A 17593-nucleotide genomic window follows, 5' to 3' on the forward strand; every position below is an offset into this window, starting at 1 on the left:
AGAGATTACCCTAGCCAGTCCCAGAGCTTGCACTGTAACACTCCTACCACCTGAGGAGCCTGCCAACCCAAGGGTCGCTGATGTCATGGCTAACATTCCTGCCATTGAGCCTTTTGTTGTGGAAGGTGCTCGCTCAGCACAAGCGCCCAGGTGGAGACACTGGGTGAAATGGGTGGAGCTCTATTTTGAGGCCAGAGAAGTTGCACACGAAAGAAATAGGGCTATGATTCCCAATCTTGTGGGCAAAACCATCCACAAAATTTCAAATACAGTCATAGAAGCAACCCTGATGATGCATGCCACACTCACACGGCTCTCCACACGTACTTCCAACCTATTGCAAATCAGGGCTATGAAAGGTTTGTCTTCTGCCAGGCCTGGCAGCATGTGGAAGAATCTATCAAAACATTTTACACCCAATAGAAAAAAACTTGTGGGAACATGTGGGTTCACATATTAGAGGCAAGAAATATGAGGACCGATAATCCAGGACTGTACATCGGCGTCACTCAGAGAGCATTTCCTGGAAAAATCAGGCAAGTTGCTAGCAGACATTCTGCTCATGGGCTGGTCCGAGGAACTGTCAAAAGCTTTTGCTTCTCTCATGCAGGCCGCCCTACAACGGGCAGTAAAGACCAACCCACTCAATGTTGTCATGTGCAAGCAGGGTCTAGCAAAACCCAAGTAGGTTACTACTCCAGTTCAGCCAGTTGGTTACTGTGGTGGCCAGGCACATTGTCCAGCAGAGTGCCCCGTGAAGGGCAAATGATGTTTAGAGTGCAGGAAGTTCATTAATTTTGCTGAAGTCGGAAGGCGTGGCTACGGGCGTGAAGATGGCGGTCGCACTCTGAGAGTGCTCTGGACCCCTCTGTATCCGCCAGGAAAGCCGAGCCTTACAGTATTTTGGGACGTGACCTAAATGACTCCAAAGAGCCCCCCGGCTGCAGCCCCCGGAGTCGAAGAGCCGGAGGAAATCTGAGTCGGAGAATGGTCCCAAGCCGTCTGAGGCCGAGGCCGCGGAGCGGACGCGGGCTGCGTTCTTTGAGCGTGGCTCTGTGAGGAGGAGAGGCAGACCGACAAGCGCTCCTACGAGATCTGGAGAATGGGGAGTGACCGAGATGCGAAGACCTGCTCCCCCAGGCAGAGCTGGGGTGAGCGAGCTGTCCGCAGGGTGGCCGTAGATGCCGGTGGTGATGGGCGTGGGCTCGGCCAGAAGTAACCGGGGATGCAAGGGATCCGTTGAGACTGGCCCGATCAAGTGCATCCCAGCCGGAGCTGAACCTGAGAGGCCCTGGGCTGGGACGACATGGGCTGCGAGACCGTGAGGTGAGCCTTGCCTCGAGGCCCGCTCCCCCGTCCCCGGCCTGTACTGTGGCGAAGCCAGAGGCTGAAGACTAACCGAGGCCCTAAACACGAGGGGCCCTGCGACGTCTGGGGCGGCAGCCCGGGGTGGACCGGTCCTGATGCTCGCTGACCCCGGGGCTCGCGCACGGGGTCCCCAAAGAGGGAACAGCGACTGGAGAGGCAAAAGACCCTGTGGGACGCCTGGGAAGACCTGAGCTGTGTGCCCCCGTGGACCCTGAGTGCCCCTCTTGACCCCCCTGAGGGGTGTGGGTGGTCCAGTGAGCCGCCGGAGAGACGACTGTGCGCCCGCTCTTGAGATCTCCTGCCCCATGGAGGGGAGAGCCCGAGGGGGCCACTGTGCAACAACCGCGACCTCAACGGAGAGGCGTGAAGTGCCCTACCGCACCCTTCCCGAGGGGACCTAAAAGATCCCTGACGCCTAAAGGCATTAAACTCAGTCATCGGATAACCTCCCCGGGATTGGGGGGGAGGCTGCCGCTGGCCCTGTCAGGAGGACCCACGGGACCGCACTCACCAGTCATGCGCAGTGTGTCAGGAGCAAAGATACTGGACTAGGACGAGGGTTTGGGCCCCCCCCTTTTTTTTTGCTTTTTTCTCTTCAGTCCTTCACCGCGAGAAGTCACGACATTAGAGCCGGGGCGTGCCCGGAGACGGTCCCCTCGGGTCCACAAGGTGCAGAGGAGTACGAGGGTGCCCAGGCACATAATGGGGAAAGATAGAGCAGCCAAACAGCCCCCGGCCTCACAACAGAAAATCGAGCAGTACACCATCTCTGCGGCCTCACATGGAAATATGCAAACCCGGACCAGTGAGCTCCACCGATGGGCCGAGGATGCCGAAAATTGCTCTAGGCGAAACAATCTGCGGTTCGTGGACTTCCAGGAGGGAGTGGATGAGAACAGAGCGTCCGAATTCCTGGAGAACTGGATTAAATCCTGGATGCCTAACCAGATGCTGTCGCCCTGGTTCTCGATCGAACGGGCGCACATAGCGCTGGCCCCCCAACCTCCCCCCGGCGGCTTGCGGAGGCCAATGATCGGTTGCTTTATCAACTTCAAAGACCGAGACAGGGTCCTCGGTGAAGCCAGGCGTTCGACTGACCTCCTCTGGGGCAACCATAAAATCCTGGTGTTCCCTGACTATACCCGAGAGGTGCAGACCAGACGCCAGTCCTACAAGCGTGTTAAGTAGAAATTTAGGGCCATGCAGCTCTCCTACATGCTCATGTTCCGGCGCGCCTAAAAGTCATCATGACTGGAAAGACTTACTTCTTCGACACACCAGAGGAGGCATGGACCTGGCTGACTGAGGAGGCCTCGAGACCCTGCGGGAGACCCGGGGAACCGGCAGGCGTGTTTGCAGATGGCCGTCCCTCCCTCAGAGGGAGCAACAGAGGAGCCGACAGCGCGCTAGGTCCGGGCGCGGAGATCGGGCGGACCTCGTGAACTCAGCAAGCGAGAGCCAAAGAGGCGATACGTAGACCTGCTCGGTGGGAGCACTGGGAACCGTTCCAAGAGATAAGGACCAGACGCAAGAAACCAAAGATGACAGACCGAGTCAGACCTCGACACTGGGTTGACAAGAGCCATTAGACTTGCTTCACGTTGCCGGATCTCTGATGGTCTGGGTCTGACTCCGACGCGGCGAGTACGAACTGAACACCTGCTGTGAAATAAGGTCCCAATAACTATGAGATGTATTTTCGGAGACTTTCCAAGTATGTATTGCATAAGATCCATTCATCAGGAGGGGTTTACCACTCCACCTCAAAGCCAGTTCTATTAGTTGTATTGGTTAAAATGGGCAAAAGGGCAACAGATGCTTCTTGGGTGGAAGTATGGGGTGGGGGACTTGGGGGGGGTACTACGTTCACACTTCAGTTTCAGGTTAATGTCCCAGTAAGTTTCCTTTGTTGCGATGATTTCTCTCTCTTTTTGCTCCACCACTTGAGACGACTGACCCGGCATACCCGGAACGAGGCCCGGCACTTACACATAATCACCTTTCCCACGCACTGCTCCCATTGACTAAAATTCTGTCATGAAACGTAAACGGCCTCCAAGACAAAATTAAAAGATCAGCAATATATAGCACCCTACGCAGATACACACCCTCGGTAGTCCTGTTGCAAGAGATGCATCTCCTTGGGACCAGATGCCCTATGCTAACTAGAAGAGGTTACGACAGAGTCTATCACTCGGGTTCTCCAGATGCTCCAGAGGAGTGCCTATTTTGCTTCACCGCTCACTACCCATGACGATCACGACTACACATGCCGACCCACAGGGCAGATATATAGTGGTATCTGGGCTATTGCATGGACGACCTCTTAATCTTATGAGCATATACGCCCCCCCGACAGGACTGGAGGCTTTCTTGGCCTCTCTCGGATGAACCATAGCTGATCTCCCCCAGTGCATCACATTAATAGGGGGCGACTTCAATGCAGTACTAGACCTCGAGTTAGACATATCAGGCAATAGTACGACCAACCGCTCAACCAGAGCATCAGCACTTAGGGACTGGGCTGATGGCCTCGGCCTATGCGAAGTATGGAGAACCTGGCACCCTAGAACCAGGCAGTATACACACACATCAGCTGCACATGGGACACACGCCAGGATCGACCTCATATTTGCCCCAGCACTAGATGTTACTAACGTCACTGGAGTTGAGATCCTTCCCCACGGGGTTTCCGACCATGCGCCTATGCAAATACGTCTGGGCGGAACTGACCCAACCAATAGACCAATTTGGAGGCTAAATGCCTGGTACCTACAGGACAAGAAGTACAAAAAAGCGGTGAGAGACCGGTTAACACAATACTTTGATGAAAATCTGGGATCATTGCAATCTCCGGGCATGATCTGGGATGCGTGCAAGGCAACAGTTAGAGGTCATGCCAAGCACCTCATCAGAGTGCGAGAACGAGCCCGTAGTTCCCAAATAGCTGAACTAGAATTGCAAGCAATGCTCCTAGCACGCAGACAACTTACCTCTCCCTCGACCCAAGACCTGCGACAGCTCCTGAGAGTGCGCAAGGAGATCAAAACCCTGACCTTAGAATCCGCCAAACATTTGTGGAGGGCATCAACTGCCCGGATATATGGATGGGGGATTAAAATGGGAAACTCTTGCACTGGTTGGCTACGCGGCCAATGACCAGCAGAATTATATCTGAAATTTCAGACGAGTCCAGAACCCTCGCCAGGACCCCTAGGGAAATCGCACAAAGCTTTGTGGCTTACTACGAGAGTCTGTACAAAGAGCACCCCCGACCTCAGATAGAGAGAGAGTTTCCTCTCCTTGCTGAAATCACTCTCCCCAGAATATCCCCCACGATGAGGGATATCCTCAATGAGCCTTTATTCCTAGAGGAAATAACGGCCGCAATAGCCACAATGGCCCCAGGTAAGACCCCAGGCCCGGACGGTTTCCCAGCGGAGCTATACAGGGGATGCAGCGACATACTAGGACAGCACCTCCTCAGCATGTATGAGGAAGCCGAGAGTATTCCCCCCCAGACGTTGAGAAAGCCACAATTGCGGTAATCCCTAAAACCCAGCCTCCATCACGATACTGCTCAGAATACCAGCCCATCTCCCTTTTAAACATCAAAGTTAAAATATTCTCCTCAATCCTTGCAACCAGACTAAAATCTACCCTTCTGTCACTAATTCACCCCGACCAGTGCAGTTTCATGACCTCCCGGAGCACTAGACACTGCATTAGACACCTGCACTTGGCCCTGGCGCCCCGTAACAGCCTAACTGGCTCATCCAAGGCTTTACTACTCCTTGACTTTGAAAAGGCTTTTGACACTGTGGACTGGTCACATCTGCACCAGGCCCTACAGGGCAATGGGATAGGCCCCAGATTCCGAAGGCTAGTAGGATTACTATACTCCCAAACAACGGCCAGAGTGCAGGTAAACAGAGTTGTGTCTGACCCGTTTCGCATTGGTCACGGTACACACCAGGGTTGCCCCCTGTCCCCACTCCTCTTTGCCCTTGTAATTGAACTTCTAGCAAAACTACTCAGAGAGGACCCCCTGATCGAAGGATGGTCCTGGCCCACTGGCTTATAAGATCGCGTAGCGCTGTATGCCGACGACATCCTCCTATATATTGCCAACCCGGCTGCAAGCGTCCCACGTATCCTGCAGATCCTAGACCTATTCTAAGAGGCCTCCGGCCTCACATTAAACCACCGCAAATCCCTGCTGGTCCCTCTGCACCCCGCAAGAGACTGTGTTGACTGGCAACAGACCATCCCCATTTGCCAGAACAACTTTAAATACCTGGGAATCTCCATTGCCCTCACACCAGAGTTGGCGTGGGAGCTTAATGTCATGCCACTCATAGCCAAAGCCAAAGCCGACCTCCAACGTTGGCAAACCCTACCTCTTAATCTGCTCGGGAGAGTCGCACTCTTTAAAATGATGGTCCTCCCTAGACTCCTCTACCTGCTACAGAACTTCCCCTGCCCAATCCCCAAGAGATGGTTTAAAAACCTCGACTCAACGATCCCCCGATTCCTATGGAAGGGCACCCGCCCCCGACTGGCACTCACCACGTGCCAGCGAGATGTTCATGATGTAGGACTAGGAATGTCAAACCTATACTACTACCACCTCGCAATGCAGTTGATTGTGATCAACGACTGGGTTGGAGGCGGTTGGTCGGACCCTGCGTATCGACTTGAACTCCACACATTGAACTACTCCGGAGTATTTGATGCCCTTTACGGATGCCCAATCCCCTTATCCACTCCTGAGGTGACTAGGGTGACACTACTGGGATGGAGAGATTCCCAGAGAACCACAAGATGGTGGAGGCGAATTACCCAACAAACCCCACTATGGCATGGTGATCGTCTTGCTGAGGTTGCGGGACTGCAGGAGTTCCAGAAATAGGACAACATTGGGATCTCTACGTTGGGAGACGTCTGGGAGGGATCCCACATGAGGTCCTTTGAGGATCTCCAAAGACTCTTCTCGATGAGTAAAGTACAGTTTTATAAGTACCTAGAAATATGCCATGCCTTATCGACGCACATGCGAGCTGATGAGCATATCCCAGAGCACTCCCCCATGGAAGCGAAAGTATTAATGGGTAACCTCGGCAAGGGAGGAGTCTCACAGATGTACCGCTCGTTAATATCCAACACATCCAGCCCCCTAGATAAGCTTTGCCGTAGATGGGAGGGAAGGGTGGGGAAAATCGAAGAGGGAGAGTGGGAGGAGGCCCTAATGGCACCCAGAGCTCTGACAATATCCGCTAAACTCCATCTCGTACAGTCTTTGTTTCTACACACTGCATACATGACTCTTAAGAGGCTATATGGAGCAGGCCTCCGTTCCGCAGCTGACTGCCCGAGGTGTCCCCAGCTAGAGGCTGACTTCTACCACATGACATGGTCCTGCCCAGTCATACAGACATATTGGGGAGCAATCACATCCCAGATCTCCAGAGCCCTACAGACCGACTTAACACTAGACCCTCGCCCGTTCCTACTAGGGGTAATGGGAGACACAGACCTAAGAAGAACAGAACTGACCTTTATGGGAATAGCATGCCTGGTAGCTAAAAGGGACATAATGACTAAATGGAAGACAGGAGTGGAACCATCTTTAGATAAGTGGAGGCAGGGAATGGACTGGTGTGCACAGCAATAGAGGTTGGTATATGCAGCCAGATGCAACCCGAGTAAATACGATCTGGGGAAGATGGGAGGCCCTGGCGAACGACTAGAGCAAAATAAAGTTTAACACGCAGTTGAAACACTCGTCCTGCAACCGGATTCGTGCCTGAACTGGTTCCCGGCCCTCACTCTTGCACCCACCTGTGATCCCGAAACAATTACACTCCTGCTACTGAAAGATATAGATACCAAATGCTAGGCCATCAGTTAGACCGGGCTGATCTATATCAATATCAAAACAATTCTAGCACTCATAACACACATCATTCTGCTTTCTTTGATAAGGAGCATATACCCTATTTTATTTAATTTTAATTCTACCTTATTTGACCCTACCCTATCTTACCTTGTCATATTTTATTGTATTGTATTGTATAATATTGCAGTTCAATTGGTTGGCACCTGTATATGATGTCATGTTTTACTTTCTTAAAACAATAAAAATCTCTGTATAAAAAAAAAATGTTTTTGCTAAAGGCGGCTGCACAATCAAAGGGAGGACACCCTGCACAACAGCCAAAGTCATACTTGAAGCACAGGAGAACAACAGTGACATGGAAAAAGATGATGCTGCAGAACAAGTGGTGCACTCCGTCTACACAGTAGGGACTCCAGCGAACTCAAAGCACCACTTACCCGGTGTCAAATACAGGTGGGAGTGCACTTGCCCTTGGCCATAGTGGACACAGGTGCCTCCATCATCATTATGTTGACGGAAGCATACAAACCCCTGCAACCAACCCCATCCCTTCAGAAAGAAGCAATACGAATGTGTAAGGAAAGGAAAGGTCCCCCAGGAGCAGGTTCAGGCTGCCATTAAATGTTATCCCTGGATGATTGTTTATCAGCCCGGCACCAAAGTGACTGCCCATCAAGAAGAGAAGAAGACATTAGAAACATCTCACAGTATAAGTGACTATCCAGGGATTCTCCCCAGCAGTGAAGCAGAGGAGGCAGAAGGGAACACAGGTAATCTGGACAATGTCCCAGTAAGCGTGGATTCTCTGACATTTGCAAACAAGTGGGCTAAAGCCATATTGATACCACCCGTACTGCACCACCAGTGAGAGGAGATGGATTTGAACGACTGGACAGACCTAAGGGTCAGAGCATCAGCACCAGGTATGAATTATGAGGCAACCCTGCTCCCTCGCCCTACCTGTGCAACCATGTGGTGTGACACTCTGAACTCTTTGAGGTAACCAGGGTCTCTGTGTGTACTTTCATAAAGTTGTTGGAAATGTGTATGGCCTAGTGTGAAGTGCACTGTCAGTAATGGTGAGGTGGCAAGTTTTCATTCCGCAATATGTTTAATGAACTTTTCTTTAAAACAAAGGAGATTGTAATCTAGTACCAGTGAAGTAACTGGTACATATGTCTCATGGACACCTGAATATGTCTGGGGGGAATTTTACAATGTTACCCACTCTGCGGGTGTGTTTAGTGCAGTCTTGTGGTCACGTGGACCACATGCAGTAAGTACCATCATGGGCAGGCAGAGTCAGGGAGACCACCTGCGTTACGAGCAGAGTTATATGCACACATTCTGATCATAGGCTGGTCCAAGGAACTGTCAAAAGCCTTTGCTTCCCACATGGAGGCTGCCTTACAAGGGGCAGTAAAGACCAAACCAGTCAATGCAGTCATGCCCCAGCAGGGCCCAGCAAAACCCAAGTAGGTTACTACGCCAGCTCAGCCATTTGGTTACTGTGGTGGCCAGGCCAATCGTCCAGCAGAATGCCCAGCAAAGGACAACTGATGTGCAGAGTGCAGGAAGTTCAACTATTTCACTAAAGTTGGCTGCTCAAGCAAAGGGCAGACACCCTGCACAACAGCCAATGTCATACTTGAAGCACAGGGGAACAACAGTGACATGGAAGATGATGATGCTGCAGAACAAATGGTGCACTTAATCTCCACAGTAGGGACTCCAGCGAACTCACAGCACCACTTACCTGGTATCAAACACAGATGGGGGTGCACTTGCTCTTGGCCATCGTGGACACAGGCGCATCCATCATCATTATGTTGGTGGAAGCATACAAGCCCCAGTGACTAACCCTGTCCGTTCAGAAAGCAGCAATCCGAGTTTTCGCCAATAGATGCACTGTGCACACTTGGAAAGTTCTGAACACCAATCACCCCTGAGTCCCAGACTTCAGATTCACAGATCTATGACGCCAAAAGCAGCCACGGCATGCTGCTTGGCTGTCATGCAGCAGAAGCCCTTGGGGTAGTCACTTTTGTATATGGGGAATGCATGTTAGCAGAATTGTTCAGTGGCACTGGGTGCCTGAAAGGGAAGGTGGAAAAGCTAAACATTAACCAGTCAGTCCAACCAGTAGCTCTGTGACACAGATTAATCGATTTTTATTTGTGGCCTCAAGTGGAGAAAGAATTAGAGAAGCTGGAAGCCCCTGGAATCATAGAGAAGGTGTCAGGCCCCACCTCATGGGTATCCCCCATGTGGTAACACGGAATCCAAAACAACCTTGCAAAATATGCATATGAACACATCTGCAACTCCCCAATATCGCCTTAAAAAGGGAATGTCACTTTGACCCCAACCTTCTAAGACTTGATAGGAGAACTGACCGGAGCTAGCTGGTTCTCAAATGTAGCCCTAAGATCAGGCTAACACCAGCTCACCCTACCTGAGGAACCAAAATGCATCATAACATTGTTCATTCATCTTAGCCTGTGGCCCTACCGGAGGCTGAACTTTGGAATTTCAAGCACTGTCTGGGTGTTCCAGAACCCCATACAGGAACCATTGGTAGACCTGCCAGGTGTAGTAAATATCAGTAATTACATTCTTATGTATGCTAAGTCTGTGCAAGAGCACAATACTAGACTAAGGAAGGTCATCCAATGAATACAGGGCTCTGGGCTCACACTACATCAGACCAAATGTGAGTTTTTTAAACAAAGACTTAACTTCTTTACTGTACATTCTCAGCTGAAGGTGTGACGCTTGAGCTCAAGAAAGTGTGAGACATCAAAGATTTGTTCCCACCTTCCACAGTGACTGAGGTTTGCAGTTTTTTAGGAATAGTGAATTACTGTGGTTAATTCATTAAGGAAATGACAACATTAACCCAGCCACTCCATGATCTAACCAAATCTGCAGTCCCCTGGACAAGGGGCAAGAAATAAGAGTGTTTCTTTCAAGCAACCAAGGATGCTCTCTCAGCAGACACTACCTTTGTTTACTTTGATCCATGGAGGAACACCACCATTGATGGATGCAGGCCACAAGGCCTGGGGGTGGTGCTGATGCAATGACCAGAAGAGGAAAAATGGGCACTGGTAGCCTTTATGAGCAGACCCCTCACTCCGGCAGAACAACGGTGCTCCAAATCGAGAAGGAAACAATAGCTGCACATTGGGGATACCATCATTTCTATTTCTACATGTACTGACACCCTTCTGGGGTCACCACAGACCACAAACACCTCATTCCACTATTCCAGGAAACCGTCTCAAAACCACCCTCACAAAATTAAAAATGGATGCTAGAACCACAGTAGTACGACTATCAGGTGGAATACCGACCAGGAATATCCAACACGGTGGATTATTTGTTGCGGCATCCTCAAGCAGCAATTTCAGGTAAGAAGAGGAATCAGATGAGACTCAGGAATATTTACGGTATATCGCTTACCACTCACACCAACTACCCATATCAGTAGGTGCTATACACCAAGCTACCACACAGGATGAGTGTCTACAGAGAGTGCTGAATGCTATCAGAAGTGGTCAGTGTCATAATTTCTAAACTCAATGGGCTCAATGAACACATGGAGCCCAGCAGAGTCTGGGCAGTCTGTAAAATGTTCGCAATGAAGTGGCTGCCTTCCCCTATAGATGCCTCCTGCGAGGGCATCATCTTGTCATCCCCACAAGTCTCACTAACCAAGTGGTTCAACTTGCCCATGCAAGACTATCAAGGGATAGTTAAAACCATGACTTGTCTTTGCACAAAGGTGTGGTTCCAAGTGTGGTTCTAGCTGGTTGAGATAGTGGTAAGATTGTCCCCTTGGTGATAAGCAACATGAGGGCCTACCCTGCCAGCCCCGATGTTAACCGTACAAGAACTCCAACAGCCATGGATATGCACCAGCTTGACGTTGAGAGCCTCCGCGATGGGAGACTTGCCATCGTTAACATAGATGACTATGCCAAGTACCATGAGGTGGAGATCCTCACCTCTCAAGAGGCACACAAAGTACTACCTAAGTTGGAAAAGATGATGGCCACTCGTGGCCTACTCTGAGATCTAAGGACAGAGAATGGTCTGCCATTTTAAGGACAAGAGGTAGCTGCGTACCTTTGATCCCTGAACAGTGAACACAAGAAGATCTTTCCTCTTTGGCCACACGCCATTGGGGAAGTGGAGCGGTGCATGAGGACTTTAAAGAAAGTCATCAGGATTGCAAACGCAACTTAGCAATGTATGAGTGGGCCACCTACTCCTTTTTGCGAGAATATCACCAAACCCCACACTCCACCATGAGACAAACCCCTGGACATATCCTCATGGGATAATTAGTCTAAGACTAATTTCTTCACCATCCAGCATGGACTCCTGACCCTCTCCATGGTCAGAAGGTTTTAAAAAAGAGACATGCCACCAATGCCTGTTCCAGTAGGTGTTATAAATTGAAGTTGTCTAATCTTAATATAGGAGATCTTGTACTAGTGAAGGCAAGATCCCCAAGGAGCAGGTTCAGGCTGCCATTTAAATGTCATCCTTGGATAATTGTTCATCTACCCTGCCCCAAGGTGACTGCCCATCGGGATGGAGAAGAAGTCACTAGAAACATCTCACAGTTCAAGTGACTTTATCCAGGGATTCTCCACAGCAGTGAAGAGGAGGAGGAAGAAGGGAACACAGGTAATCTTAACGATGCCCCGGTAAGCATGGGTTCTCTCACTGACATCCGCAAACTAGTGGGCTAAATCCATATTGATACCACCCCTACTGCACCGTCAGTGAGAGGAGATGGACTTGAACAACGCGACAGACCGGGGAGTCAGAGCACCCGCACCAGGTATGAATTATGAGGAAACCCTGTTCCATCGCCCTACCTGCTCAACCATGTGGTGTGACTCTCTGAACTCTTTGAGGTAACCAGGGTCTCTGTGTGTACTTTCATAAAGTTGTTGGACATATGTATGGCCTAGTGTGAAGTGCACTGTCGGTAATGTTGAGGGGGCAAGTTGTCATTTTGCAATGTGTTTAATTGCCTTTTCTTTAAAACAAAGGAGATTGTAAACTAGTACCAGTGAAGTAACTGGTACGTATGTCTCATGGACACCTGAAAATGTCTGGGGGGGTGGGGTGGATTTTACAATGTTACCCACTCTGCGGGTGTGTTTGGTGCGGTCACGTGGATCACGTGCAATAAGTACCGGCGTGGGCATGCGGAGTCAGGGAGATCAACTGCGTTATGAGTGGAGTTATATGCTCACTTTCACAAATTATAGAAAATCGAGGCTGAGTGGTTGCGAAATTGTGACTTTGATTCTTGATTTTGGACTGCTATTTGCGACGACTTTTACATGCTTTCCCCCCATACTAAAGTCTCTCAAAAGCCATACATACTTTCTCAGGGTGACCACGCCAGTAATAAAGTGCAGGGAACTGCGCATATAATACAAATGTTTACTATCACAGACATTCATCAAAATTGAGAAAACACTTTTTCTGCCTTTATTCCCCTTTATGCATATTCAGTTTCAACGTTTTCCGCGAAAACATCTTTGCCTTGCTCAGATTCATATTTTAGGAAGCTGCATGATTGCCGCACAGCACCGGGGATTTATGAATGTATACATAAGTGATGTTGTTTTTATGTAAAGCAGTGAAATGCTCTTTTAAAAGCTGGCGTCCTGCACCATGCATATGTGAAGCATCAGTGATGATTAGTGCTGACAGGAGATCGGAAAACCGTGAAGTACTTTCAAAACCTTGATCGGAACTGACTTACCCTGGTTTCAGATTTATTAAAACTGACGACATTGTTTTTTTCTTTTTACTTTCTAAAAGTAAAAGGATTTTGTGCCGGAAAATACGAAAGCGAGGAAACCGACTGCGGCACATATCATGCGGCTCTGTCATAATTCCACAAATGAAACTCACTCCACAGCTAGGAGATGCTGAACATTAAATACCCCTTTGTAAGCATCCAACAAACTTTGTGATGATTCATTAACTGTTTTGCTTTTTCAGAAGCCGGGCCAAGGCTATTAACTGTCCATCAATTTGAAGTTTATGACATAAACGTTAGTAGAAAATATGTTTATTCCAGCTGCCACAAACCAATGGGAGAGTTTAAGGTCTTTTGACATTGGATCATTGGCAATGACCTAAAAATAGGCAGTAATAAAGCATCAGTGAATGAACACACTGTTCTGCTACACACTTTTAAGGCGGGAGAATGCCCTACTCTTTTCAAAGGTCTGCAAATCTACTCGTACGCAGCAATGGAAGCTTTAAGATACATTTTGTTGGGCTAATAAGGAGTATAAAGTATTGATCAAGATTTTTGCTAAATTAAGCACTTCGACGAGGAACATTTAGATATGTTGCTTTGCAAATAAACACTCGTACAAACAGTATTGCTGCTAATTTGAGGAGGCTTATATTCAAATGGCACAATTCAATTGCTTTAAAATGTATAAGTAATATTTGAATAAAGCCTAGGTATTAATATAGCTTAGGGAACATAATGTATTATTGGTGGGACACGTTATCAAATGTACCCAATATCTAATCGCACAAATAAATAGTATTGAACAACTCGATTCGTAATTCATAATTAGAATGTACATTTATTTTTCCAATAGTATTTACATTTTCTAATTTGCATTTAAATGGCACTGATTTTAAACTAATTGTGTTATTAGGTCAGATTGAAGCAGGGCCGGCTTTAGCACTGGTGGGCGACAGTTTATTGTGGCCCCCTCCACCCCATGACCTCCTCCTCGGTTTCATTCAATACCACCCGGCAAATGTGCCCCTCATCTCTCCATCGCTCCCCTCTTACATACAGTTACGTGTTTTAAAGCACTTGTAAAGACTGGCTTTAGTAATCCACTCAGCTAGCCACATAAAATATTGGGCCATATTTAAGAGCCCCTGGCACCATTCTAATGCCACATACGGTCATTTTGTTACACTAATGTGGCGTTATAAGGACAAAAGCGCTGTGCCATATTTACAAAGTAGATTGGCGCAATTCATGCATTGCGCCACTTTGTATCCCTTTGTGCTACATTATGCCTGCGCCTGGCATAATGTATGCAAAGTTGGCATTCCTCCGTTGGGGGGGCAAAAAAATGGCACAAAAAAATCTGACAGATTTCTTTGCGTCATTTTTCCGGCACTTTTAACGCCTGCTCAGAGCAGCCGTTAAAAGGAGGCATCTGTTGATTGCAATGGGCCTCTGGGTGCTTTGCAGGATTAGCATAACATTTTTTAGCTGATCCTGCAAAGCGCCAGATTAGCGCAAAAAATTCTGACACTAGTCCCCTAACTACCGCCATGTTATGCCGTATTTTAAATACAGCGCCCACATGGTGGTGTTAGCGGAGTGCTAAGGGGTGCAAGAAAAGTGGTGCAGCACTGTGTGCAGCGCCACTTTTTTCAAATATACCCCATAAGGGCATATTTAGGATGCCCTAGTGCCATTCTAATGCCACTTTAGAGTAATGTTTTTTAAGCCAATGTGGCGTTAGAAGGCCAAAAAGGCTGTGCCATATTTACAAAGGGGCGCAATGCATGCATTGCACCACTTTGTAACCCTTTGCACTACATTATGCCTGCGCCAGTCATGGTGTATGCAAAGGGGGCATCCACCCGTTAGGGTGGCCAAAAAAATGGCGCAAAGAAATCTGACAGATTTCTTTGCGTCATTTTTTTTCCGGCACTTTTAATGCCTGCTCAGAGTAGGCATTAAAAGGAAGCTTCCATTAGTTACAATGGGCCACGGGATGCTTTGCATGATTAGTGTCAACATTTGTGATGCTAATCTTGCAGAGCACCGGACTGGCATATAAAATTCTGAAGTTAGTCCTCTAACTACTGCCATGGTGCACCATATTTTAAATATGACGCACACATGGTGGTGTTGGGGGGTTGCTAAGGGGCACAAGAAAAGTGGCGGAGCACTTTTTGCAGCACCACTTTTTTCAAATATTACCCATAGGGCAGTGCTTAATTTGTAAATAAAAAGGTGCTGGTGCCCAAAGCCCTTATCTTAAACAGGCGGCTGCGACAATTAAATGTGTGAACACGTAATACAGAGGCAACGTAATACTGAAGCCATCTTGGGCCTCTTTAATCCATTTACAGACACTCCCTGCCCCTTCAGCTCACTCTTGCTGATTTCTGCTTTTTCCCCATTGTGATGTTTTTTTTTGTTTTTCTCTTCCTCCGTCTTTCCTATATGTGTCTTTTTCTCACAGTAAATGCTTGAGGCAAAAAAATAAGCGCAGGCCCTCAAAAATAAGTGCTGGTGCTCCACACCGGGAACAACAAGCACAAATTAAGCACTGCCATAGGGGCATATTTAAGAGCTTCTAGTGCCATTCTAATGCCACATTATTGACACTTTTTAACATTAATATGGCATTAGAAGGCCAAAAATGCTCTGCAATATTTACAAAGAGGCGCATTGTATGAATTGCGCCACTTTGTAACCCTTTACGCTATATTATGCCTGTGCCAGGCATAATGTATGCAAAGGGGGCATCTCCTTGTTAGGGAGCCAAAAACATTGCGCAAAGAAATCTGTCAGATTTCTTTGCATCACTTTTTTCCGGCACTTTTACCGCCTGCTCAGAGCAGGCATTATAAGGAGGCTTCCATTGGTTACAATGGGCCTCTGGGTGCTTTGCTAGATTAGCGTAAACATTTTTTAGGGTAATCCTGAAAAGTGCCGGACTAGCATACATTTTTTTGACACTAGTCCCCTAACTACCACCATGGTGCGCCCTATTTTAAATATTACGCACACATGGTGGTGTTGAGGGGGCGCAAAGGGGTGCAAGAAAAGTGGAGCTGCACTGCATGCAGCGTCATGTTTCTTAAATATGCCAAATATTTCAGTTTTTTGCAGCAGGCATATTAACCCTCAATGCTACTTTATGTTGAGTCAAAGCTGCCACTAGGCAAAATTCCCATCTCTCTGTCTCTGTAGCAGGAACATTAATCACAAGAGGCATCTTGACATTTTAATAGTTTCTTGAAGGCTAAACACACAAGGAACTTTTCAGCAGGTGCTTTTAAATTGCAAGTTTCATAAGTAATTGCCTAACACAGTGCCCCCATATGGTCAGCACCCTTTGCAGTCACACTGCTTGCACTGTCCAAAAGCCGGCCCTGGATTGAAGCGTTTAAGAGGCTCTAAGGGGCATATTTACAAGCCCCGTGCGCCACTGGAGCATCACTTTTTTAATGCTCTGGTAGCGCAGACTGCAGAACCATATCTGTGAGGCCGCGCAAAGTTGATTTGCGTGGCTTTTCATGGCCTCCTAGATATGGGGTAAGGCAAGGCAGCTCAAGTCTCTGCGTTGCCTTACTCTATGTCTAGGCCTTTCGTGGGCATTGCAGTGGGTTTTCTCATGCAGCACCCATGGATTTTGACAGTGCCCCAGAGTTTCTAAATGATGTAAACCTGAGACAGCGTCAAAACCTTACACCTCTCCAGGGGTGGTGTAACGAGGAGAATTATTTTTATTTCTCCTTTCTCCTTGTGTGCTGCATTGCATTACATTACATTAACGCCAATATCAGGTAAAGTAAAATCCTTAATAATAGGGATACTTAGGTCCTTCGAATTGGAAGACACATAGGCCCTCATTACAACCCTGGTGGTCGGTGAGAAAGCTGTGGTAATACCGCCAGCAGGCTGACAGTAAAAAAAATGGAATTATGACCATGGCGAAAACCGCCAACACATACAGCCACTTTAACACACTGACTGCCACAGCGGTATCCACAAGCACTGCGGCGGTAACCGCCAACAGCCAGGCGGAAGAGAATGTACCGCCCACAATATTATAACTGGCCTATCCTCCACCTTTTCTGGGGCAGTACCAATGCCTTCAAAAGCATGGCGGAAACAGTACACAGAAGGGAAAGGACTCACCTCTCGACACTCAAGAAAGAACCACAACGCTATGGAGCCCGAGCTGCAGATCTTCCCCATGCTGGTATACCTCCTCCTACACCAGGAACATGAACAGCTGCGAAGACGACCACGGTCAGTACCACACCTAGCACACAAGGGAGGGGGGGAGGAAAAAGAGAGTGACACATATATGCAAGGCGCAACACCCCCACCCCCACCCCCACCCCCACCCCTAACACCATACACACAAACAGATGAAACAACATTACATATACACCCCATAACCCTCAGGAATAACGCAAGGACAAAAGGAATTGATTAAATTGAGTGTAATAGTACAATTTTAGATAAATACGTCCTTAAAGCAATAGACAATATGCACAATA

The sequence above is a fragment of the Pleurodeles waltl genome, chromosome 2_2 (assembly GCF_031143425.1).
Source record: "Pleurodeles waltl isolate 20211129_DDA chromosome 2_2, aPleWal1.hap1.20221129, whole genome shotgun sequence".
NCBI lineage: Eukaryota > Metazoa > Chordata > Amphibia > Caudata > Salamandridae > Pleurodeles > Pleurodeles waltl.